At 44.5% G+C, this 26,071-nt stretch overlaps 1 long non-coding RNA gene across 2 annotated transcripts in view; it reads left to right on the top strand.

The window, feature by feature from the left end:
- Positions 1-26,071, top strand: part of LOC144771668 (uncharacterized) — a 305,772-nt gene that overhangs the window by 211,056 nt on the left and 68,645 nt on the right. For both annotated transcript variants that reach the window (XR_013599420.1, XR_013599419.1), the window contains exon 3: positions 3,595-3,647. This is a non-coding gene — a long non-coding RNA (uncharacterized LOC144771668). The remainder of the gene's footprint in view (positions 1-3,594; positions 3,648-26,071) is intronic.

Genomic DNA, 26,071 nt, shown 5'->3' with positions numbered 1-26,071 from the left:
GGTAAGGTCCGGTGGCAGTTGAGAATTAGAGGGGGGGGGCAGGCTTCAGCCACTTCCCCCAGGAACAGCCCCCCCAGCCGCCGCTGACCAGGGCCCCCCCGTGGCCCACGTTGCTTGTCAGGAGGTGCGAGGACTCCCAGCGTCCTGCACTGCTAAGCCAATAATGTCGCGGAATAGTGGGCCCGGGGGGTGGGGGGGGGGGGCCCGGGGAGGGCCACTACTCACAGTTGCTGCTCGCCGGGCCGGTCGCCCTACGTCTGGCCGCCTCCAATCAGGGTCTCCAGGGGATACCAGTCACTCCTCTAGGCCGCCGGCCCCGGCCCGACACGAGGCCGCGAAAATTGAGGTCCCGGCTGCGCCAGGTCACCAGGCCGCCTCCGCTGCCACAGTCCACTCGTGGCGCCTGTGCCTCTCTCCGGCCCAGCCTGGCCCCGGGTGAAGGATCGTCTGAAGTATCACGGCCTCAGGGACAGCCAACACCGCGGCCGCTCCCGGGCCAGGCAGCGCACCCTGTCGCGTCGCCAAAATCGAGGCCCCGGCTGCTCCGCGACCACCAGGCCGCACCTCGCCCCTCTCTGCTCGGGTCTGTCCGAGGGCACGAAATCACCCCTGAGCCCACCGGATGACACCCGGCGCCTGCAGAAACATCCGTCGCTATCCGGGAGTGGGTTTGTGGGCTTGGGGACAGGATAATTCGTCGGATAATCGGCGGGCCGGCGGGAGCTCTAGCAAGCTGCGACCGCCATCTCCGCTCGCGTAGCCACGCCCCCGACGTGCTGATTTTTAATTACAAAAAGTGAACACTCTATTTAAATGCTGCTAGTTTGCGTCCTGTTCATTTGTTTGTTATTAAAATACATCTGTGAGGTACTCAGTAATGCATTGTGTTTCAAAGTCTGTTATGAAGCTCTGTGGTTATGATGAAGATGAATAAGCAGCTACCTATGTTATATGACACCACTTTATTAATGTAATAACTGCACTTTCACAATTGCTTTATTAACCTTCCTGCTTTCACAAATTTGCTTGAAAATGCACCATTTGTCCACTCTTTTTTCAAAATTTTCTCGGGGGAAATCCCCCCGAACCCTCCTTAGGGGGTTCGGGCACGCTCGCTACGCTCGCTCGCTACGGTGCAGTATGATTATCTTTTTACGCCTCACCACTTTCAAATGTCACCAGCCGCCACTGTTACCAGGAGAACCTCAGAATGTAGACTGATGACATATAAATCTACTTCCACTTGGAAAACTGTCCAGAGAATCCAACCAACATCACCTGATACCTGGATCATGTCTTCAACTGCATGAATGACGGCTTCCTGTGCCTGACTGGAGCCAAGCGTGATATTCTACAGATTCTTGAAATTTGAGATTCTGAGCCAGACTTGATACATTTTGACTTTCTCGAGGTCTTGTAACCCCTCTTCAACTGCCTTGAAAGTATGGAATTTAGGTATACTCTTCAACACCAAATTCACTTTTGCTCCTCAGGAAAAGGCCATGAATAAGGGTATGAATCTTCAGCACTCTTTACTTTGCGAAATCCTTCCACATTTTTAATCCAACCACATACTCGAGATGATGAGAGCCCTCGTCACGGCACACCTTGAATATTGTAATATCATCTACTCGGGTCTCCCTAGGAAACTTATTGTCAGGATTCAGAACCAGGCAGCCAAAAAGTGCAAAGAAGCGAGACCAAAATATACGCACTGTTAAAGCACTACTTTGGCTCCCAGTCAAAGTTATGATCTGATGTAAAGATATGTGCAATACTCATTAAGCACATTGATGCAAAGGCCCAGAACACCTACAGAAAATGATATCACACTTTGCCCTAACAGAAATATCCACTCATTCTCCGACCATCTTCTTAACCAACCATCTTTCAGGAGTATTACACACAGCTGAGTATGTATCTGAGTGTACAAGCAAGTGACCATGGAATGCCTCAACCCTAACTCGAGAGCTGAACACAGTAACCAGCAAACCAAGAAACTTCTCAATACTATTTCATGCAGACAGGGGTTCAGCTGAACTCACCACTTGAACTGCAGTTGGGATTGAAAAATATTGGGTATGCCGTCAGCTGAACCTCATCTCCAAAATACGGTCGCAATTGAAGAAAATAGTAAACAGTTACATTGTGTGGACTCTAACTGTTCCTTTCTTTCATTAATCTGTGTCTTATTTTTCCCTAAATAAATATATGGAAATGCATTGCATGCAAAATACACAACTTTCTTAAGATGCATTATGTACTGAGTGGGGCCTGCTGTAGTCAATAGGCTGGTAGGGGAAAATGAAAACTGTTCACAACTAAGGAAGTCAGTGTGACAAAGAATATACCAATTACCTTAATACTTGTTTCATAAGTGAAAACAATATATGTAGAAAATACAGCAGAAGATCAAAAATGTATACTGGGAAGGCGGACAAATAACAGCAAGTAATCCTGAGCAGTGAAAAAAATCCCAGTTTAAGTTCTCTTTCTTTGGTGAGTTTCAATACCTTTTATAGACTTGCCAAAATCAAAAAATGAATGTCTCAATTCTGTTTGGTAAACTCCAGTACTCCAGGTGTTATTCTTCTTGGCATTACTTAGATATGCATTTGCACCCATACAGTATACACACAGCTAGTCTCCCCTTCTATCAGTGCACCTGCGACCTGCTCCTCAGTCCCAAGTATCACTCCATCACAGTGGTCTTCAGACTTTGTTATGCAAAGTCCACCGGGCAACATGTTTGGGGGTCAGGACCCCCCTGCAAAGCTTCGTAAGGTGAGTCCGAGACACAGATAAGTGTTGTAAAAACACGGGTTAACCCAATAAGTCACTGGGACCTGGGTGAGTGAGTGATATCAACAAGATGGTCCCAAGTACTATCAACGGATATTAACTAAAATAAATTCAAAATCGAAATATCACAGCATTGTTTTTAATCACAACGTGTACAATAGAACAGAATTCATAAAATACATCAATAATAAATCACATATGAATGCCTCTAAAGGAAAGGGAGGGAAGGTAGTGAGTGGAAAAGTGAGGAGACTATACAATTGATGAAACACTGGTCATTACGACCACAATAAAAACTGATGATTAATAATAGCAAACTAAAAATAGCAGTTCCTATAACAAATATTTCAGTATCCTCATGCCTCATAAAAGTAGAATCATAAATGATATATCCAAATAGAGGCTGGGAAAATGTAAAGAGTGTCATTAGACAAATAGAGACTGGGAAAATGTAAAGAGTGTCATTAGACACTCTTTACATTTTTCCAGCCTATATTTGGATATATCATTTATAATTCTGCTTTTATGAGGCATGAGGATACTGAAATATTTGTTATAGGAACTGCTATTTTTAGTTTGCTATTATTAATAATCAGTTTTTATTGTGGTCGTAATGACCAGTGTTTCATCAATTGTTTAGTCTCCTCACTTTTCCACTCACTACCTTCCCTCCCTTTTCCTTAGGGGCATTTATATGTGATTTATTATTGATGTATTTTATGAATTATGTTCTATTGTACACGTTGTGATTAAAAACAATGCTGTGATATTTCGATTTTGAATTTATTTTAGTTAATATCCATTGATAGTACTTGGGACCATCTTGTTGATATCACGAGACACAGGTAAGGCGGCTTACTAAATTATTGTCACTTTGGGTTAAAGTTTGATCCAGGTCCTCTCATTAAAGCACTCGGAAGCCTTTTTATGCAAAGCACCACTGTTGTTATAACAGGCTACCCTGAATGATTGGCAAATTTGCATCCAGACTCGCTCTACAGAACTCTCAACTAGACATTCTCTATAAAGCATAGTACAGACACTCTCTGCATAGCCCTACCTCGACTTTCATTGCAAAGCACCACAAGTATCCCACCTATTATAGCGGTGTCAAGGCCTAATTCTAAAATGCAGCCAGGCTTAACTTAGAGGCAAGTATAAAGTATTTAATCAGCACACAAACAGTAATAAAGTGAAAAAACAACACAAGACACAAAAATTACACCAAAACGAATGAAATCCAATCAATAGAACGGGAGTTATGAATGTTCAAAGCTTTTTGTGGAAATTTGCGCCTAAAAGATCAAAGCCTTCAACACCACAAGCAAGGATCCAGGACTGAAAAGTCACCATTTAGGGGGTTTAGGACTCACTCTAGTAGAGGCCAGGTGCAGTGTTTAAGATCTCTGGAGCTTGTTTTTATAGATAAAATCCACTATTAGTGTAATAATATAATTTACAGAATACAAAGAAAGTGCAGCCCCAACTAACGTCTATAAGGACGAGCTGCCACTGTGTTCCTGGCACTGAGTTTGCCACTTCTAAGGCTAGGGGTCTCAAAGGCAGTACCAGAGGTAGCAAGAGGACAGCCAGGGGTCACAGCTGCGACCCCTGGTGACCCCTAAATGATGTCCAGGGCGAGGGTGTACGTCTTTATCCCATATAACTCCTGGTCACACCATCGCCTTTCCCACAAACCACTTAAAACCATGCTGCTTAGCGCTTTCATGTGATAGAGCGAGCATGTTTGCAAACATGAAGAATAAACATAAAATATCTTGTACTGCAAAATTGTACACACCAAAAGCCTGCTGAATATGTGCTGCACACAAATATTAGAAACACTTCAATACAAGCCGGTAAAAAAAAAAAAAAAAGCTGTGGTAGCTTGGAACGTGTAGAAAGTCGAAACATGTAGAAACAGATTCTAGCTTTTCTCTAAGGAGTGCAAAAATAAACAAAGTCTCTCAGCTTGTTTTTGTAAACTATTAAAATAGAACAGAAAAAAAGAAAAGCAAAAACTGTGATTTGCGGCTCTGGATGGACTTGTTGCAGCTCAGCAACAATAAGTTTTTATGTCAGATCTTTGTCTTTGCCTGGGAGACATGTGAAGAGGTATGAATGGGACACAAATCTAAGACCATCTCAGAAAAATAGACCTCCTCAGCTTTAGCTCTCTTCTTGTTTACACCAATGAATAAAAGGGAGAGTCAATGAATGAACATATCAGCCTAGGATCACACACACAAATTGGCTAAGTAGGGAAGCTGGCAGTGATCCAAGATTTTCACCTCAATTCAGCCACCAACTGGCATGTTTTTCTGACATCAAAGGGTAACATATTCTTCTGAAAGACGAGATTATAGCGAAGGTGACAGGCAGAATTAATTTTCTTTTTGAGGGGCATAGGAGCTCTTCACGTAAGAGAGAGACTGAACTCTCCATTGTCGTCTTGCAGCATAATGCTGCACCTGTGAAGTAGACAGCTTTGCTCACTTTCTTTATGGCTGGCCTGACTGAAATTAAAATGAACAGAGGCCCTTCATAATTAAGGTAATGTCTGAACTCGACCAATCTGTAGAGGTGACATATTTACGCATGCTCACTGTGGGAATATGAAGCGCGCACCTTTTATTCGACTTGTTCCTTGACATATGAGCGTGCAATCTCTGGCAGCACTTGGCAGGTGGCCATGGCAAGTCAGACATTATTTGGAGTTCCCACATGATTGTGCAAGCAGTCTCCCAGCAATAAAAATGAGAACTCTTGTGCTGTGCCTGAATCCCATGCACAAAAATTAATTTGATATGTTTCGTACCAATTTTTTTTTGTATATGGTAAATGTGGTAAATTCTTTATTTTGTGAAATGGGGTGCAATGAAACAATCGCATCTAAGCCAGTGCTGAAGGCCAAAAGGGGCTTAAATCAACGAACCACTGAATGCCGTCTCACTGGAAGGCCCACTTCCTGAAAATAAAATGCTGCCCTGGTGAACACGCTGCACCCTTCAAACCAAGCTGCAAACACTGTGAGAGTACCCCTGCTGCAAAGTAAGGAGGGGACTCAGGGGCTTGTATTTATTATTGATTATTTATTTATTAACAGCTTTTATAAAGCGCTAGCGAAGGCCCAAGGGCATCTCGGCGCTGTAAGTATCAGCACTGTCTAACCAGAGAGGGGAGAGCTGGGTTTACAGATTAAAAAGCCAAGTTTTAAGTTGCTTTCGGAAGGACCAAAGTGATGGGGATGTTTTAATCGATTGTGGTAAAGTGTTCCAAAGCTTGGGCGCTGCCACAAGAAATCTTCTGTCTCCCCATAGAACAGTTTTGGTACGAAGTACCACAAGTTCCTGTGAACTGGAGGAGCGTAGCGTTCTGGAGGGACAGTAGGGGATAAGATTTTTAGAAAAAAAGGCTGGTCCTATGTTGAGCAGAGCCTTGTAGACTATGCAAAGCGTCTTAAATTTGATTCTGTTTCTGATTGGGAGCCAATGTAGATCTCTAATGGTTTCTGATGCAGATTGATATTTAGGAATTCTTCCTAAAAGCCTGGCAGCTGCATTTTGGATAGTCTGCATTTAGTTTAGCACTCTTTCTTGGGCATTTAAAAAGAGTGCGTTGCAGTAATCTAATGTGGACAGTACCAAGGAACTGACCAAGGTTTTACCAGCTGTCTCAGGAAGGAATGGCAGAATTTTTTTAATCAGTCGTAGTTTGTGAAAGGCAGAGGTCTCAACTCCACACTACAGTCGTCTCATTGTTTGCTCTTCGGCCTAAAATCCTGGCCCTCCCAGCAGCTTTGGGGCAAATTACTGCATGGTATTTGCTCGTGTACACAAGTCAAGTTTCGTGCAAGACGTTTGGGTCTGCCAGGAGATTATTTACAATCCTGCGGATATTGTAGCCGATAGCGCCCCTCATTAGCCACAGATTTAGACACGCCAGGCCACTGCAGCTTGCATCACACTTTGCCCCTTCCATACTTCCCATGACAGTACAAGTGTGAAAGTTCAGACTATTTCAGGCCCTCAAAACTATAAGAATGGCTTGGGCGGCAGGTAATAGTAATTTTTAATGTATATTGAATTAATAATCAACTGTTGTTGTGGTCAACTCTAAATTAGCCAGACAGTGCCACCTTGCGGCAGACTGTCACAAGTGCCGGTGTCGGAAATTAAGTGCCGGTGCTGAGTACCTGAAACCATCACCTCAAATTAAGCACTGGGTCTGAACGTGGGCGGGTGACAACAACAACACAATGTCTTCCTATAAAGCCCCAGGCCCGAGCTCCTGGTAACTAATCTGGGCCTCATAAGAGGAATGTATGGTTATTGGTGTGTGTTTTCCCCTGGCCAGGAGGCGGATCAGGCTGATCTTGAATACTAATCCAAACAAGTTTGACTTGTGAGGTCCCACCTCTAGACAGTGCTGGTGGTGTGGCGGCTCCTGGGATCAGCTAAAAGAGGTGAGAGTACATTTGATGTCCCATTATTTGCTTCACTCCACTAATATGTTACGAAATCATTACTTACTGCCTTTTAGTTGTAATTAATCTGAGGCCTGCTGTTGCGAGACATGCTGCTTGCTTCTTCTGTCGTCCGACTAGCGCTGCAGCTGCACAGTATGCTGGGGCGAGTGAAAAGTGGTTACACTGGTCTACATTGGTCCAACTCAGGACACACTTGATGATTCAGCACCAAGGAGGGACAGGCCGGCTAATAATCTATTTTACAAGTGGTCATTGGTAGCACACTAGCGCTACTATCATTGATGGACCTGTTATGCTTAGGCAGGAACCCAGGCAGTGTTTGGTGTTATGTGCCTCATGATAAGGCGGGCAGGCGTGGTGTCCAATTTTAAAAATATTATGCACACAGGACCAAATCCAGCCCAATCAGTGACCCACCAGTGGTGTTTTTCCCGAACAAATGAGAAAAATATCACCATAGGAGCGGAAAATATCCAACCTGGCAATGCTGAACCCAGGCAGGTATGGCCCTGCTATATCAGCTCTTAACCGGGGAGACTGTGTAAACCGATATCGCCTATAGCCCCGGCACTGAGAAATAAGTGCCGGTGCTAAGCACTGGAAACCACCGGCACAAATTAAGCACTGCCTGGGAGTATCAAGGCACTGAGGTCTCGCAGGTCGTTAGTCGAAGAGCCAGGTCTTGAGTCCATTTCTGAAGTCAGCAAATGAAGGTGAAGTTAGCAGGTGGATGTAGTTCTAGGACCTGGCGGTGAGGTAGGAGAAGGAATAACCTCTGCTGTGACTTCAGCGGATGTTGGGTACATGGGCGAGGTTGAGGGAGGCGGAGTGCAAATGTCTGCTGGATTAGTGGAATGTCGGGCAGTAGTTACTGTAGGCTGGTCCCTGGTTGTGGAGGGCTTTGTAGGTGTGAGTTAGCATCTTGAACTGGCATCTCTTCTAGATGGGGAGCCAGTGGAGGCTTCTGAGGTGGGGGGGTGATGATGGTTTGTTTGGGGAGGTTGAGGATGAGTCTTGTTACAGCATTCTGCATGGTTTGAAGTCGCTTGAGGAGTTGGGTGATGGTGCCAGCATAGATCGCATTTACTAGTCTATTCGGCTGGTGATGAGAGCTTGTGTGACTGTTTTCCTGGTGTTGATGGGGATCCATTTGAAGATCTTGCTAAGCATGTAGTGGGTGTGAAAACAGGAGGGGGATACTGTGTTGACCTGGGACTTCATGGTGAGTTGGCTGTCCAGGATCGTGCTGAGGTTGCGGTTGTGGTCCGTGGGGGTAGGTGTAGGTCCAAGTGCGGGGGCCAGCAGGGTGTCATCACATGGTGAGGTGTTTCTCCCAAAGGTAAGCCCTTCCGTCTTGTCCGTGTTGAGCTTCAGGCAGCTGGACCTCATCCAATCAGAGATGCTTTCATGGCATTCTAGAAGTTGGTTCTGGTGGTGGTGGGGCCTTCTGTGAGAGCGAGAATGAATTGGGTGCCATCTGCGTAGGAGACGATGTTGAGTCCACGGGTGCGGACGATGTCAGCCAGTGGTGTCATGCAGGTGTTGAAAAAGGTGGGAGTGAGAGAGGAGCCTTGGGGGACGGAACAGAGGGTACTCTTGGGCTTGAAGCTGATGGGCGGTTGGCAGATTCGCTGGGTGCATCCTGTAATGAAGGAGGCCATCCATTTGAGAGCCTCTCCCTGGATGCTGATGTGGTGGAGTCTTCTGATGAGGGTGTTCTGATATACAGTGTTGAATTCCACTGAAAGGTCAAGGAGGATTAGGGCTGCTGTCTCACCTTGATTGATAAGGGTTCTGATGTCATCAGTTGCAGCGATCAGACCGGTGTCATGCTGTGTTTGGCACGGAAGCCGCAGTGGGATGTGTGGAGGAGGTTGTTACCTTTCAGGTGCTTGGCAAGCTGGTGGTTGATGGCTTTCTCACGGACCTTGGTGCGGAACGAGAGTAGTGAAGTGAGAGGTAATGTTTGAGTTTGCTGGGGTCAGCAGAGGGTTTCTTTAGGAGTTGCTTGATCTCTTGGTGTTTCCATGTGTCGGGGAAGATGACTGTGGTGATGGATGCTTTGAGGATGAGTGTGAGTCACATGGATCATTTTGACTTAATCCTAAGAGGTTAAAGTCAAGAAAGGTGTTAATTAATTTAAGGATTTTCCTAGTCAAGGAAACCATTCTTACAGAAGCAATTAAGCAGAAAGTGATTCTAGCAGCTGGATTTATTTTCACAGTCCATGCTGATATAAATAATATCACAGAAGAAATTCAATCTTTATTGAGCCAGAAATGGAGGAATTGAAGGTTTTGCTGACACGCAAACACCATCCCACTCTTGCGGCAGTGTTTGCCCATGGTGATAGCTGTTTTTAATTTTTAGGGGTGGTGACCCCCCGTACTGCAGCTCCCATCCTCATCTTGCCAATGGGCATTTTGCCACCTCCAGCTGCAGCACTCTTTAATTAGGTGCTGTAGTGCACATGGCAAAATGTCAGTCAGCAAAAAAATGTGGCACATAGTCCACATGGGGACTATGTTTGGTAGATACACTACTCTGTCACAAATGTGGCAAATGTCCCATCCACTGTATTATGGGTGCACTATAGCCATGCCTTGATGGTGTATCCAGTCTGCTAAACTCTAAATAAGGTCTGAAGTTTCCTGCTTTCCTCAAATTTATGTTCCCAAGTAAGATATATGTCAAATTCAAGAGGAGGGCAAGGATTTGTTAACTTGTTAGCTAATATCCAGCATGCCCGGCATTTCTGTTTCTCATACTACTAGAATCTAGGCATGAGGAATCAAGTCTGGGACTTGCTAGGGTTGTGAAGATTGTACTGCAGTTTTAACATTGCTTTTTAATTGTATATAAGGCTTTGAAGCAGCGAGGGTAAGAGTACAGGAGGAGCACTGAGCCTTGTTGCACTCAGTGAAATTCAAGTGCTTTTCCAGAGAGGTGTGCTGGGGTGGGGGTCAGTTTATGAGGTAGAGGTGAATATTACAAAACATATTATCTTCATTTTGCTCTAACTATTCCGCATTATGCTCAGCTCCAGTAAAGAATAATAAACACTTTTTTAAAAGTAGGTTCCCCTCTTAGAACATCATTGGCTTATGGAATCCTCACATGGCGAGACTAATATTAGAAAATATTAACCATTCTGCGGCACATGTTGTTTTACTACAAGTGATCCACTTAAGCACTCTGGAGTCTGCACAAACAACACTGACTGATTTTCATGAGCTGTTTTATCACCTTTTGTGAGGGTTACCTGGGAAATTGCAATAATTGTTAAAAACAGTATAGTTCTAAACGTGCAATTCTCAAAACAGGAAACTAGGGTGGGTAGTTGTTAGCGATGTGGGTGTTTGAAGCCTGGGAAATTTTGGATTTACAGCAACAACATTGATGAATCAGAACCATTAGTCACCATGAAGTTAGAACTGGCTTACTATAGCCTTTGGGTTGCCCTATTTGGGGATTTAACATGTACTTAGGTTCTTTTATTATTGCACATTGAAGTGTATTCTGTCTAGAAAACAAAGAACCGGACACAAAGACCACTAATAAGCAGAATGAATTGAGCAGATACTTGGAAGAGGAGTAATAAAGCTGTTACAGTTCATTCACACTATTGATGTAAATATGTCAGCACTTGAAAATTGTTCTATGTTTCCTAAACCAAAGTCGCAAACATTGAATGTTGGATGGTAAATATCTGGTCTGTCATCTGTGTGACCATTCAGTATTATTAAATACAACAGATGGGAGCCAAAGTGGGAGAGGTGTGGCGCCGCGGCCAGGGCGACTGACGCTGGAATCTGGGGATCAGGGTTCGATCCCCGGCTCCGGCGACAGGTTAGCCCAGCACCATGCGACTCTGGGCAATAGCTTGCTTAATCTTCCCGACGGCCCCCAGCGCCTAGAGACCCTAACGGGTGATTGTGCGCTATACAAATGTGGATTATTATTATAAATGTGGACAATATTTAATGGGGTCCAGTGTATATGTCCAGTCAATTATTAAGCAAAAGAATACAAAGTTCCCCAGGGACAACTGAATGGGTATGTGTGTGTAAATATGGAATAAAGGCAGAAGCAGGGAACGGGGTGTACCCTTGTCGGAACTAGAAGACCTCACACACCCAGAAACCTAGGTGTCAAGCTTCATCATTGGTCTCCTGCTCCTCGTCAGACTGGCGCTGCAATGTCCGACGGGCGCCGTAGGCGCTCTTTGTTGGAGATCTTTTGTTCCAGCCAATGGTTTGAGTGCGTGTAAGGGGTCTGGTGAAGGTGTAGTTGTGAGGGAATAGTGAGATTAAAAGAAGGTGAGCCAGTCCACAAGGGACTTTATTCACGTGGCTGACTCCCTTAGTTAACATGGTGGGAGGGGAGAAAGGAACCGTGGGGTGCACAGTGGACTAACTCAACCCTCTCAATAGGTCGACATGTTTCTTGCCTAACTGGCAATTCTTCAGGACCTCGGGTGCTAGGTACTACACAGTGAGAAAAATATATACAATAAAATAAAGGAGATAGATACAACCTCACTGGGTCAATCAGGGAGCAGGCCAAATTGTCCTGCTCTAGAGAGGAGACCCTAAGAGTAACCCTAAAGGGCCCCGCAGTCTGTTCCCGTGGGGCTGCTCGTTAAGGTAAGGTACCTGGATCACGAACAGCCTGGGTGTGTAACCTACCCCCAACGCGAGGCGCCCCAACCGGTGGCGCGGAACAGCTGGTCTGCCTCTATTCCATATTTACACACACATACCATTCAGTATTATGTCTGGACCTTCAATTGGTTCATTCTGCTATAGATGCTCAGAAGGTGCTAACATTCTCTTGGAAGAAGAGGTCCAGGTTGAACGTCAATAACATTCAGTAGAATTCTTTTGACAGGACTGCACCTGTGTGGTGTGGGATGCCTTTAAGCCCTTTCTTTGAGGTGTTACTACGGGCTTTTTCTGGAAATCATCTAGAAGTAAGAAACATGAGTGGCTAATGGTTAGATTCAGAATTAATAATTAGGGACTTCTGTCTTTAAGATGTAGGCTTCTAAGTCAATTCTAGACTCAAGTTACATAATAGGCTTCTAGTGCAAAAGGCTGTGTATACTGTTAAATTTAGAGCGGATGTATCCAAAATAGTGGAGCTGGTGGTCTCAATGAGATTGAACAGGGGGAGAAAACTTTGAAAATATTTGTCTGAAAGTCAAAGACACACTGAAATAAGAAATGTATAGATTATTCCTCAAATATGGTAATAGCCAAACAGTAATAGGGTCCGGAACAGTAATCAGGCAAAACATTTTTTATCAACAGATACATAAGGAAAACACCTCCAAGTACAATCAGATAGAAACATTTACCTAAATCAATGCAGAGGAAGCTGATATTATGATAGAACGGCTCCAACACTTGAAGTAGCGACTAACATCCAAATCGCTGAAAAGCAGCAAAGCTGTTGGACCGAACCATCTATCCTCCGAACTTCATCACGTATCATCATGTATCATTAAGATCATTTATAAATACTTAAATATGATTTTGGATGGAATCCCCCTTCCAGAGAGTTGGACAGAGACCGCTATTTCACTTATTCTCTTACCTGGTAAAAATTGACTCATGTTCATAGCCTTTAATATAGATTACAGGTGTTTGCAGGTTAGTTTGAAAAGTGTTCTTTCTGACCTAGTAAAAGAGAACCAAAATGATTTCACATCTGGGAGAGATTTGTTTACCTTAACCCATAATGTGATGGGAGCTTTACATGTCAGCCATACACACAGCCTTTGTTGATGATGGCCATCAATGCTTACAAAGAATGTGATCATTTAAAGAGGTGTTATATACCACCAGTGCTAAAAATAAATTGTGTTACAAGCCAATTTCATTAATTCAAAGCAACAAATATAGGCATTTCCCTCAGCTAGACTAGTTATTAATGGGTCTCTCACAGAAACACTGTGTATATAAGGATGTACAGACAGAGCTGGTCCCTTTTCCTTGCACTTTTTAATCTCTATATCGAACCTTTCTCCCAGAGGTATTCAAAAGATTAAAACTATCCTAATCAGTTTCAGTGACTTATACACAGATGACACTCTTACCTACACCTAAGAGCATGGCCAATTATTCTCTGTACTTCAGCAGTAACGTGAGAAATCATCCAGAATTCAGACTGTACAGTAAATAGTGACAAGTCTAAAGTCCTTTTTTGGTTTTAATTACCAGCCACATAGGAGATGCTCCCCTTAAGTGCCATAGAAAGGGCCAATACCAGAACAATCTCATACTTTCCTTAGACAACTTAATAATTGTTTTTTAGGTCTGGTGTTAGCCAAGACTTGTGAATTTTCTAAAATTATATGGAAACTATACTTAATTAAATGACATTTTAGCAAGCTCTCTACATCCATTGTTCTGTTGTTGTGTCATTCACATTTTGCTTCCACCCACTAAAGCATACAGCATGGGGCAATGAATCAGCCTGCTTAAGCCACCGTCCACCTTCACTTTGAGTGACTGCAGTTTGCTCTTTCACAAGGAGCACATCTACACACAAAGTAGTTCCCTCTAATGCCAGTGTTTTTGTGTTTACTTTAGTATTACTTTAGGGTTACCTTTAGGTGTAAAGCATCTGTGATAGCAGGATGCTTTATTCCGGGAAATATCCTTTATGACGAAACTTTCACAACGCGGTACCATTACCACGCAGGTTTTACAACGCAAGTCGTTACAACGACTTGCGCTGGAGGGCGCTGTAGGATAGGGAATAGTTTAATTTACTATCCAACACCTTCCCTCCTATCCACGGGGACTGGAGTTGGAATAGTAAATTAAACTATTCACTATCCAGCGCCCCCCCAACGCAAGTAGTTGTAACGACTTGCGTTGTAAAACCTGCATGGTAACGGTACGCGTTGTGAAAGCACGCGTTGTACCGTCATACATCCCTTTATTCCATATGTGAGCACAGGACACATTCCATCTTTTTCAGTTCCTGTTTCATGCTAATGCTGTTGTAAATTCCTTTTGGAATGGCTTTGTTTTTCTTATTGATGCTTTTTCGCAGCATACCAGATTGTGTCCATTTGAAACTGTTCTTTATAAAGTCATCATCTTTTTAGGATGCATGCAATGAAGTGCATGTACAACTTCACTCATGTATGCCATGCTGATATGTATCTTAATTAAGGACTAGAGTTATACTTGCAAACTAATTTAGTCTGTACGTGCTGCTTTTTAGCTTGCTTTCGGTGCTCTTGGATGTTGTTCTTATATAGACATTTAACTATTATATTACTAATTGAAACTGTGGTATTGATTACGATTTACTGTTCAATCTATCTATCTATCCATTTATCTTTCTGTCTATCTATCTATCTATCTATCTGTCTATCTATCTATCTATCTATCTATCTATCTATCTATCTATCTATCTATCTATCTATCTATCTATCTATCTATCTATCTATCTATCTATCTATCTATCTATCTATCCATCCATCCATCCATCCGTCATTCCGTTCCTCATCTCTATCTATCTATCTATCTATCTATCTATCTATCTATCTATCTATCTATCTATCTATCTATCTATCTATCTATCTATCTATCTATCTATCTATCTATCTATCTATCTATCTATCTATCTATCTATCTATCTATCTATTGGACTTGGCCCTTTTTGCAGGGTCATCCCAGAACTTTTTGCCTTCCTCCGGTATTTTGTCTGACCTGTTTTTGTTGGTTTTATGACTCTGGGCACTTTACCACTGCTGATCAGTGCTAAGGCGCATATGCTCTCCCTATTGTAAATTGATGTATGGATTAGTGACTCCATGATTGGCTAATTTGGCTTACTTTCAGACCCTATTACAGTGCACTGCGTGGGCCGAGGGCTTGTAAACCAAATGCTGCTGGTGGGCTTGCTGCACTGGTTGTGCCACCCACAGAAGCAGCCTGTAAAATGTGTCTCAGGTCTGCCATTGCAGAGCCTGTGTGCAGTCTGGTACTGCCATCCTGACTGGGCAAGTGCACCCAGTTGCCAGTCCTTCCATTTTCTGCATATTAGTCACCCCTATGGTAGGCCCAAGGGCTGGGTGCATTGTAGGTAAAAGGTAGGACAAGCCCTGATGTGTGTGGCATGTCATAGTGAATTACAGCCATTTTCACTTTTCACTATTGAAGGCTACCTATTCCCCATAGGCCAGAATGGGCAGTTAGATTAGAACGTCTCATAATCCTAACTGACTCAGGGAACTATGTATAAATTCGAGTTTAGTGTGCCTGAACTCAGAATGATAAAATACATCTTTTAGTGAAGTTGGTTTTAACATTCTGTGTTTGAAAATACCACTTTTAGAAAGTATATATTTTCTTGCCTAACTATCCAAGCCTGCCTCTGCTAGGTTGTGTATTCCTTGTCTGGAGTTTGAGTGACAGGGGCTGGGGGATTCCAGGAGACAGGGTGAGTCAGCACAGGGCTGAATATAGCTATCTGCATGTAGATGAGTGGGAGGAGTGCACCTGGGACCTGAATAGGACTGTGCCTGCCTTCCACAATGCTGGCTCAACCTCCTGCGGTGCGTCTGATGTCTCTGGCCCACACTGTCAAAGGAAAGAAGGAGTCTTGTCATCAAAGTGCTCCAGGACTGCACAGAACTGGTTTGGACTGGGTACAGGACCTTCTGCCTTCAGAGGACAAAGGATTTGCTAGTATAAATATTGGGACCCAGACCCAAGAACTTTAAATCACTTTTGAGAAACAAGAAGAACCTTTGCTGAGGAGAGGAACCAGAGAAACTGAGGAGGAGACTATCCCTAAGCTGAGTGCTGTTTGGAGGACTGGCCTACAGTGGTTGCCTAACTGCCAAAGAAAGGAAAAACGGCTTTGAACTACTTTCAACTCAACTTGTAAAGGATCTCCAAGGGCTTGAGATGGGGATTGCCTCTTGCTGAAGTCTCAGGGACAACAAACTTCACCAACCAGCTCCCCTGCCTTCCCTTAATGGGAATTGAAGGGCCTGCTGTTGAGCTGGGCCTTCTGAGAGACTGCGTGTCATTGTGGGCTGGAAGCGCGGCTCAAGGCAAAGAAACGTGCCGCCGCCACAGCTGTTGTCGTCGCATCCCCGGAGAAGAGTGTCGCCATCACAGCAGACGCCGTCGCATCACCGGAGAAGCATACTGCCGCTGCCGCTGTTGCCTCTGCATCACCCAAAATGCCTCACATCACCAGAGAAAAGTGTCGCCGTCGCATCACCGGAGAAGCACGTCGCAGAGCCTGTCGCGGCTCAGAAGAATCGTTGAGTAGCCGCACGGCCGTCGGGTGTGCACACATCATTGTCGCATCAAGAAGAAGACGCCATTTTGTTTCAATTTACCGGATCTTCATCGCAAAGTGGACCTACAAAGCAGTCAACACCGCACACTAACAACTCATCAAATCCACAAGGAAGAAATCCCTCCAAGACAGAATCCTCACCAACGTGCACAACACCAAAGAGCTCTTCTCCATCATCAAGGAATTCGCCCAACCCTGTAGCAAAACAACAGACACCCCACCCTCCCAAGACCCCTGCAACAGACTCAGCACCTTCTTCCACCACAAGATTAAAATGATCTACAACTTAGACAACCAAGACTACCTCACTGCTCCACCTCCCACTTCATGCGAAGCCACCCAACAGACCCTGCTCAAATGGATCCCTCTCACTACAGAAAACACCTTGAAAACCATGAAAAGCATCCACTTCGGAGCACCCTCAGACCCCTGCCCACACCACATCTTCCACAGAGCTGCCTCTGCCATTGCACTCAAACTATGTCGGATGATCAACCACTTGTTCAAGACCGCCACTTTCTACGATGACTGGAAACATGCCAAAGTCAACCCCTCCTGAAGAAACCCTCTGCGGACCCGATGGACCTCAAAAACTTCAGGCCCATCTTCCTGATTCCATTCGCAGCCAAGGTTATTGAAAAGGCCATTAACACACAGCTAGCAAACTTCATCAAAGCTAACAATGTCCTGGATATCTCCCATGTCAGATTCCAAAGCAACCCCAGCACTGAGACCGCCCTATTTGCAGCCACCGACGACATCCACTCACTCCTCGACCAGGGCGAAACAGCAGCCCTCATCCTCCTGGACCTCTCAGCTGCATTCAACACTTTCTCCCTCCGCACCCTAGCCACCAGACTCCACGACGCCGGCATCTGCTGTAAGGCCCTGGACTGGATACGCTCCTTCTTCACCAGCAGAACTCAGCGCGTCAGACTCCCTCCCTACCGGGCTCCTCCATCAGCCCCACACTCTTCAACGTCTACATGGCCCCCCTCGCAACCATCGTCAGGAACCATGGGCTCAACATCGTCTCTAACGCCAATGATACCCAGCTGATCCTCTCCCTCACCAACAAACCTAACATCAATAAACACAACTTCCAAGAAGGGATGAAAGCCGTTGCCACCTGGATGAAGGACAGCTGACTGAAACTCAACTCAGAAAAGACAGAAGTCCTCATCCTAGGCTCCACCCCCTCCTCATGGAATGACTCCTGGTGGCCCTTAGCCCTCCGAAATCCCCCCACCCCGATGGATCACGCACAAAGCATCATACTAGACTTATTGCTCACAATGAAATGCCTGATCAACGCCATATCCTCGACCTGCTTCAACACCCTCCGCATGTTTCAAAAGACTTTCAGATAGATCCCAACAGAATCCAGAAAAGATTTCACACGCACACTCATCAGCAGCAGAAAGGACTAAGGCAACGCTCTCTACGCCGGAGTCAACAAGAAACTCCTTTGCAAACTCCAGACTGTCCAGAACGCCGCAGTCAGACTGATCCTTGACATTCCCCATCGCAGTCAAATTACCCACCACCTCCGCGATCTCAACTGGCTTCCAGTCGAAACAAGAATAATCTTCAAACTCCTCACCCACGCATACAAGTCCCTTCATAACACTGGACCCGCATACCTGAACATCCGCCTCTCCTTTCTCGCACCCAAAATACATTGCCGATCAGCCCAGCTATCCCTGACCACCGTACCATGCATCAACAAGACTAGAATGGGAGGAAAGTCCTTCTCCAACCTCACAGCCAAAGCCTTGAACACCCTCCCCCTCCACCTCCGGCAATTTCCCACATTGCCCCAGTTCAGGAAGGACCTTAATACCTGGCTTTCCGTATGACCCCAGCACTCAACTGAGCGTCCCTCCTGCCCACCCCCAGCGCCTTGAGACCCTCACGGGTGAGGGGTTGTGCTTTACCAACCATGATTGATTGATTGACCTCATGACTTTACCAATCCTTTTTAGTATTGTTATCAACCATTTTAGGATTCTCTAGGAACCCCATCTTTCATTATAAGTTGCTCTAACAATACTACTCCAGCATTCTAAAACCAATACTAACGTGGACTTGTTAGACCATCAATGTATAGAAGTATGTATATACATTCACTTCTTAAATTCCCATCTACATACCTTAAAATATATGAATTGTCAAGGTCCATAAAAGTGGAGTTAAGTATAGTAAATCTATTCTTACTTATACATACTTACCCAGTCGATATCTTTGTCATCACTGTTTTTACCATGATAGTATAGGAGTATAATAATAAACATTCAATATTTTGTTAGCAAACTGGATAGACCATGGCACCCTCCCTGGAAGATGTTGCAGGAGTGGTTTTTCAAGAAGAACAAGGCTAATATTTGTCAAGAATCATTGAGGTTATCATTAGGCCAAGGTGAAATTTAAACTACGGAGCATAATTTGCCTAATTTCAGGTAATTTACATAACACATGTTATGTGAAATTCCCCAAATTGCCTCATTATGCCACATTATGTTATTATTCTAAAGTTTGTGGCAAAATTATAGTGCAGAAGCGTGGGAACAATGCAAACAGCCAGAAATCATGCATGCAATTACATGGCAATTTTTTGCACGAAATGTGTCCTGACAAAAATTGATGAAAGGATGTTCAGTCTAAAATATACTGCTGACTGACAGGGTTGAACTTTGTGTAATTTTCCTGAAATTCTGCATATCACCACGAAAGCAAATTACTCAAATGTCACACTTTATGCAACACAATACCGTCCGCCAGGTTAAAGCAAACCACTTTAACACCATATACAGATTGTATTGGACCCTTGTGAAGAGAAAGAGGATGAGTACGGAGTATCCAAAATATTTGACCCACTGTAAGGTGCTTTTGTCGAATTAAGTTCATGTTATTCAGCTGTCCCATATTAAGTGGATTCTTCAATGCACTGGGTAAGATCAGCTATACCCTTGACCATTCAAATGGGACTGTTTGGTATCTCGTCTGACCAGGCGTATAGATGTTACTTTCTTATCTGATTTGAGCTCAAATCTGTGTTAAGTTGACAGAGATGTCCCCTGCAGGGTAGGGGTGTTCCTTCTCACACGCTGAGCCCACTTGAACTTCTGACACGTGATGTTAAAATAGCTTGCTATTGAATCTGGACACTTTTTCATAAGTAGCTTTTATCATCAGCTGTTATTGACTGGTGATGATGTCAATAAGCATTACTTAATAAATATCAATCAATCAATCAGGATTTGTAAAGCGCAGCTACTTCACCCATGAGAGTCTCAGGGCCATGTGCGATCATTCTGCGGGATTGCGCTGCCTGTTACTGTTGTTTGAACTACCAGGTCTTGAGGTCCTTCCTGAACTGCTGGAGCGAAGGTGAGGGTCTAAGGTGTTTCAGGTCTTAGCCGCCAGGTGGGACAAGGAGCGGCCTCCGCTGTTTGCCCGGCATGGGCGTTGGGTTGCTGCTAGGGATAGGGATCTGGAATGGAGTTCTATGGTGGATAAGTGGAAATTCACTTGATTGTTGAGGTAGGCCAATCCTTCGTTGTGTAGTGCCTTGTAAGCATGGGTAAACTGACATCTCTTCACGACTGATAGCCAATGTAGTTTCCTAAGGTGGAGGGTGATGTGCATCTGTCTGACATGGTTGAGGATGATTCTGGCTGCTTTGATCTAGATGGTTTGGAGTTTCCTCATGTGATGATTCTTACATAGAGGGAGTTGCCATAGTCGAGTATGCTGGTGACGATAGCTTGCATGACTGTATGCCTGGTGTTGGGTGGGAGCCATCTGAAGACCTTCCTGAGCATACGGAGGGTGATGAACCAAGCGGAGGAGATTGCCCTGACCTGCTTCTTCATGGAAAACTGGCTGTCGGGGATGATACTCAGGTAGCTGGCATGTTCTGTGGGTTTGGGGGTCTGGCCCAGCTCAGATGGTTACCATTTGTTGTTCCAGAGGTTGTCCTTATCTTTTCCAAAGATGAGAACTCCTGTCTTCTGTGTGTTGAGTTTGAGACAGTTGTTGTTCATCCAGACAGCCAATCTTTAATTCATATTTGGAACTTGTCTTTGATTGTCGCTGGGTTGTTAGTCAGGGAGAGAATGAGTCGGGTGTAGGAGTTGATGTTGAGTCATGTTATGACTCTTATAACATGAGTCATATGTTCTTACATATAAGAATATGATAATCATAGTTAGGAGCTTTAAAATGAATCAATGTGGAGAGTTGGTTATGTTACATTACTCTCTTAAACTGATCTTCCTCAGAGATTACTCTGCTAACATTGGATTTATGTCTGATCATATGTATCAGGAAAAATATGGGGCCTGATGTAAAAATCAGTTTTGCAGTTGCTAAGCATGCGCTTCACAAAATCACAGGGTTTGCTACTACAAATGTACTAAACCCATTTTGCGATTCGGTAACAGGCTATCAAATTGCAAAATGGGTTTAGAAACCTATAACAAATCTCTATTTGGAAGGGGAGTATTTAGGGCATCCCTTCCTAATAGCGATTTGTGAACGTATCATTGTTTTGGGACCGAAATCCGGTTATAAATCATTGACATTTTACAACTTCTCAAAGGATGTATTAACCTGTTCACCTTTGTGAGTGTTAAAAAACGTTTGTTTGCGGGTAGGCAGTGGTTCACGAGACCACTACCAACTCTTATACCAACTCTCAAAAAAACAATTAAAATAAAGTGACTTTATTTAAAATTCTATCACAGGCATGGTGGTCTGCTGACCCCAGCATGCCGTCATCACTGTGATGGCGTCCAGTTGTAGTGAGTCACAATTTAAGGTCTAACTCATAAATATTGATGGGTTAGGTTGGATTGAAACCCACTACCATTCAGAATTTAACACAAAGCTTGGTTCGTAAAATTCCTTTCCATTCACAAAAAGTGAATAAGCAATTTACAACCACTTTTGGCAAACGTAAATTTCGTAATCAAGCCCAATATCAGCAATGGTGCACCACCATGTCCGGTTGGATCGGTCTGATTTTGTGATTAGTGATAAATATGAAGACAAAACATAGAAAAATACTTTGGTCCTCATTACGATGGTGGGCGGACCACTACTGACAAGCTGGCATTGGCGGTCTGCCCCGCCATCCAGGGCATCGGTCCGACCGCTGCATTGCAAAGCAGCTGGTCAGACCGCAGAGGTGGGGGTGGGGTGCTAGAACCGCCGACTTCGACAGGATTAAAGACCCTGTCGGGACAGCAGTTGTATTCCTAATCCCTACAAAGAGGGCGGTGCCTGTGCAAGAACCACCGTGAGGATTAGGATATTCCTTTCTGACTGCCTACATATGGCAGTCCCACCACCATGAACAGGCAGCCGGAAAGGGCATTTGGGGGCCTATTGCAGGTCCCCCGCCACACCTCAGCCACAACTATGTGGCCACCAAACATCCATTCACCATGTGCCAGGCACCACACGGTGCATATGGATGTTTACAAACATCCCTTTTTAATTTGCTGCTTGTGCTGAGGCCCTTTTCCGTGCCGCAGCACAAGCCGCAATTGAAAAAGGCATGTTTATGACTCCCGCACAGCTGTCACATCCTAATCTGGTGGGTGGGACCCCCGACTACTTGTCCGCCAGTCCCAATCTCACAACGATGGCGGTGGGACACTCATCCAACCACCATTGTAATGACCCCCTTTGTGTTTGGTGTAAATGTTGTCCTCCTACAATGGAATTTAGGGGCTCATTATGATGGCGGGTGGACATCAATTCGCCCGCCATCATAACGGTGAAAGGGCAGCCTGAAAGACGTGCGGCGGTCCCACCAGCCCAATTAGGATGCTCCCCGCCACACTGGCGGGCGTATCTTGGCCTTTTCACATTGCGGGCGTGGCTGCAGCACTGTACTCAATGTGAAGATGACTCACTGTGCATTTCCATGCACAACGTGGCAGGCACGTGGTGCCTGCCATCTTGCGCATGGAAATTTAGGGGGCCCGTACCCCTCCAGTGAACCCCCCCCACTCACAGAGGGGGCCCACAATGGACCCCCAAAGCCTCTCTCTGCCTGTCTTTTTGCGGCGGGACATCCGCCGCAAAAAGACAGGTGGAAGGGCTCATGCTAATCACTACAGAGGTGCCTTCATGGCACCGCCGCAATGATGCCCTGGTTCCACGTTCCGCAAGGCGGGCGCAAAGGACCAACTTGCAGGACAATGGCGGATGGACTTTCCGTCCACAGCGGAACCAATGTGATTCCCACCGTCATCCTAATTTGGCGTTGGGTGAATCACATCATGATGGCGGGAGGATCGCCACCGTCGGCCCGGCGGTGGCGATCCTCCCGCCATCATAAGGAGCCCCTTAGTTATGTGATTCTAAGACTAGAATAGCATCGTTAGAAGTGAGCCACTATTACTGTTTAGTATGTTGTGATAGGTGTGATTGTGTGTCTAGAAGTTTGTCATTGGGAATGGGTGGGGCATTTATGATTGTATGGCTAGGAGTTGTCATGGGTTAAGGTTAATGTAGATTTGTGTGTTATTTGGTGATAAATTGGAAAGAGGTTAAGCGAGTGATTCTTTTTAATTCTGTGATTATTTTTGAGACATTTTACAGCGCCAACTCGTCTGACCACTTCACATCAACTTCGGCACTATGGTGTATTTGTACATTATATTAGCCTTCTGAGACACCGCACAATATAAACTGGAACAAGGTCGGAAATCGTATCAAGAATAACATAAAACAGAAAGACGGTGAGATTACTTTGGGTGAAGCAGCAAACAGAACCTGTTAAACGAGCAGCGACAAGCTGAGTGTTTTATCTCATCAGTTAAGGGTGGTAAGAGGATTAGTCGAGCAAGGCTCAGCCCTACTATCAACACTGATTGTGCTGAAACACATTACACTAACTCATGAAATGTCTAAAGCCCTGTTTGACCCCGCCACTTACCTCTGTTTATTTTGAAACTTGCTTTCAAAGAACATAACACGTTTAATTCATCATTTCAGCACAGCACCAGGGCAGCAGGGACATCCCATTGAACTCGTGCAATATTTAATCTCATAAGTGAAACTGCAGACTTTATTAACAGAGGTTCAAGGCTTTTGTAAGGAATTTAACAGCGATAGACAACATCACCCTTTAATTGTGTAAATGATTTTAGGGGGGTGAACCCGAGAAAAGAAACACCCTGCTGTCTTCTTCATGTTCCTGCAAGGATGCCTTCTGCTGTTCACTGCTGCTTAGAGCAGAGAGATGAGATGATGTTATATACAGGAAGGTCTTTACACAAATATACACATCTCTTAGTGATAGGTGGTGATCTTTCAAAGTGGTCTACCACAAAGACCTACCCTGAATCGCTGGTAATGAGGGTGTGAAGTGAGGGAGCTCAAAAGGATCCCAACTTGTAAATTTAAAATCCAATTTTCCAAAGACAGTAGGGAGCAGATTAATAACTCTTCATGCAACGCAGCGCAGCACGGGAACTTGCTGAGCTGTGTTGAGTGAAAGGGAGACATCAGGAATGCCCCATATTTAAAAAGATATGGCACATTTCTGCGGCTTGCTTGTGCTGGTTCAGTGTGAGCGGCCTGGTGCCAATTCAGGCCCCCTTGCACCATGGTGAGAGGGTTCCGGCGGTATAAGCAGGATTGTTTTTGTGTAGAAAGGGACACCTTCCTGCTCAAAAACAATCTTTAAAGGCAGTTTCCTTTTTCTATGTGTGATGCATAATGCATCACACATATAAAAGTAACAAGGACAAATAAATATATTTCGCCTCGCTACACCTGTCTGTGGGAGGCCTACCATTTTGACACATTCCCAGGTTTATGAAAATCTCAAGAATGGTAATGGATAGGCCGTCCACGAGGATTTCGTGGGCGTGGGATCGCTTCTGCCCCGATCGGCAGGTTAGGAAGCGCGAGGTTTGTTGCCAGGATGGGTGGTGATCCTGGTAACAAACGAAATCCTTGTGGACGGCCTATCCATTACCATTCTCGAGTTACGATCCGGTACCCTCCTCATGAATTAATCGTGATCGGCTCACACCAACTCCGACCTGCTCCATGCAGTCACCCAACTTGGAATTTCCTTCATTATCTACTGACTGAGTTTTCCTATAGCCATTCCTCTTCGATACAATTCACCCTTGCAAATACCAGCCCCAGCACTCGCCCTCGAGGCATTCCTAATTTCAGGCGTATATAATTCTCCATCCTGATGATGATCTATGTACCACGTTATAGATAGAAACGTCGTCGACTCCTTTAGACTGAATGCATGTTAACCACATTCGTTAAAACTTGTGCATTTTTGTCTTCGCCCTTATCAAGCTTGCCCTCATGATTCATTTATTGGTGATAAGCTCTTCTTTGTGCCTGAAAATGTTTCGTGTAAATGTTATATTCTTTCTGTTTTGAACCTTGAAGGATGCAGGATTGTGTCCCACTCTATTACGCTTTGTCTCGAATTTGAGCTCTTATTGTTTATATTCATTAAATCATACCATGTCCGGCTGGACATGAACGAACCAATATAGCACTGATTCTGGTCTATATTTAATGTGCGCTTGTATAATTCATTGAAGGACCCACTGTTCTCAATAATTAGCTGATACCCAGGGTCCTTCCTACCTTGCAGTTTCCCTTGTTCTTTTGAAACGTGATTTCATAGTAAAGGCATGCGTAGTAAAGGCATATTTGTGGTAAATGATTTGTGGTAACGGACATGCGTGGTAAAGGCATATTAGTTGTAAAGGATGTGTAGTAATGATTATGCGTGGTTATGACCGCAATGTAATGGCTGTTTCCCCCAATAATGTCACCCTGCTCTATCTCTCCTGTACCATCCCCAAAACATGTTTCATATTTTTTATCAACTCCAACACTGTGTACTGGGTCAAGACTTTTTCTTTAAGGTTCAGTAACACCCCATCCAGGTGTGGCCACATGCCCCTGAACTCCCATACTGTCAGCAGCAGTTGACCCCATCTCACGCCTCCCAATCTACACCAACACACCACAATCTAGTCAAAATTGAGCGTCGGCTAGTGGCCAAAATAGTGCCTCTCTGCATGTTACCCTGCCCATTTTACAATTCAGTGCATACATCCTCTGTCTTCCTACCACTCAGTGCTAAAAAACATTTTATTTTTTTATTTTTGTGATTTTATATAGTGAGGACATGACCCAGGGTCTTCAGAGCACTGTGAGAAGTTAGCCTGACATATGATGTCCACTAGTTCTAGTGGGCACCTGGCACCAGTCTAATCAACCCTTATTGATGGTGGTTGTAAAGTCAACCTTATAGACAAGCTATCCAAGTGGTAGCATGGACCCGCAGTCATAAGCTAAGACTTCAGAGAGCATGTGAAGCAAGCTGTTTTACCAATTACAATCCCTTGAATACCAAATGAAAGGACACCACACAAGGTATAT

This window comes from Lissotriton helveticus, chromosome 8 (genome assembly GCF_964261635.1).
Source record: "Lissotriton helveticus chromosome 8, aLisHel1.1, whole genome shotgun sequence".
Lineage (NCBI taxonomy): Eukaryota > Metazoa > Chordata > Amphibia > Caudata > Salamandridae > Lissotriton > Lissotriton helveticus.
The sequence above is the reverse complement of the archived record's forward strand: the minus strand, read 5'-3'. Positions and strand labels throughout refer to the sequence as shown.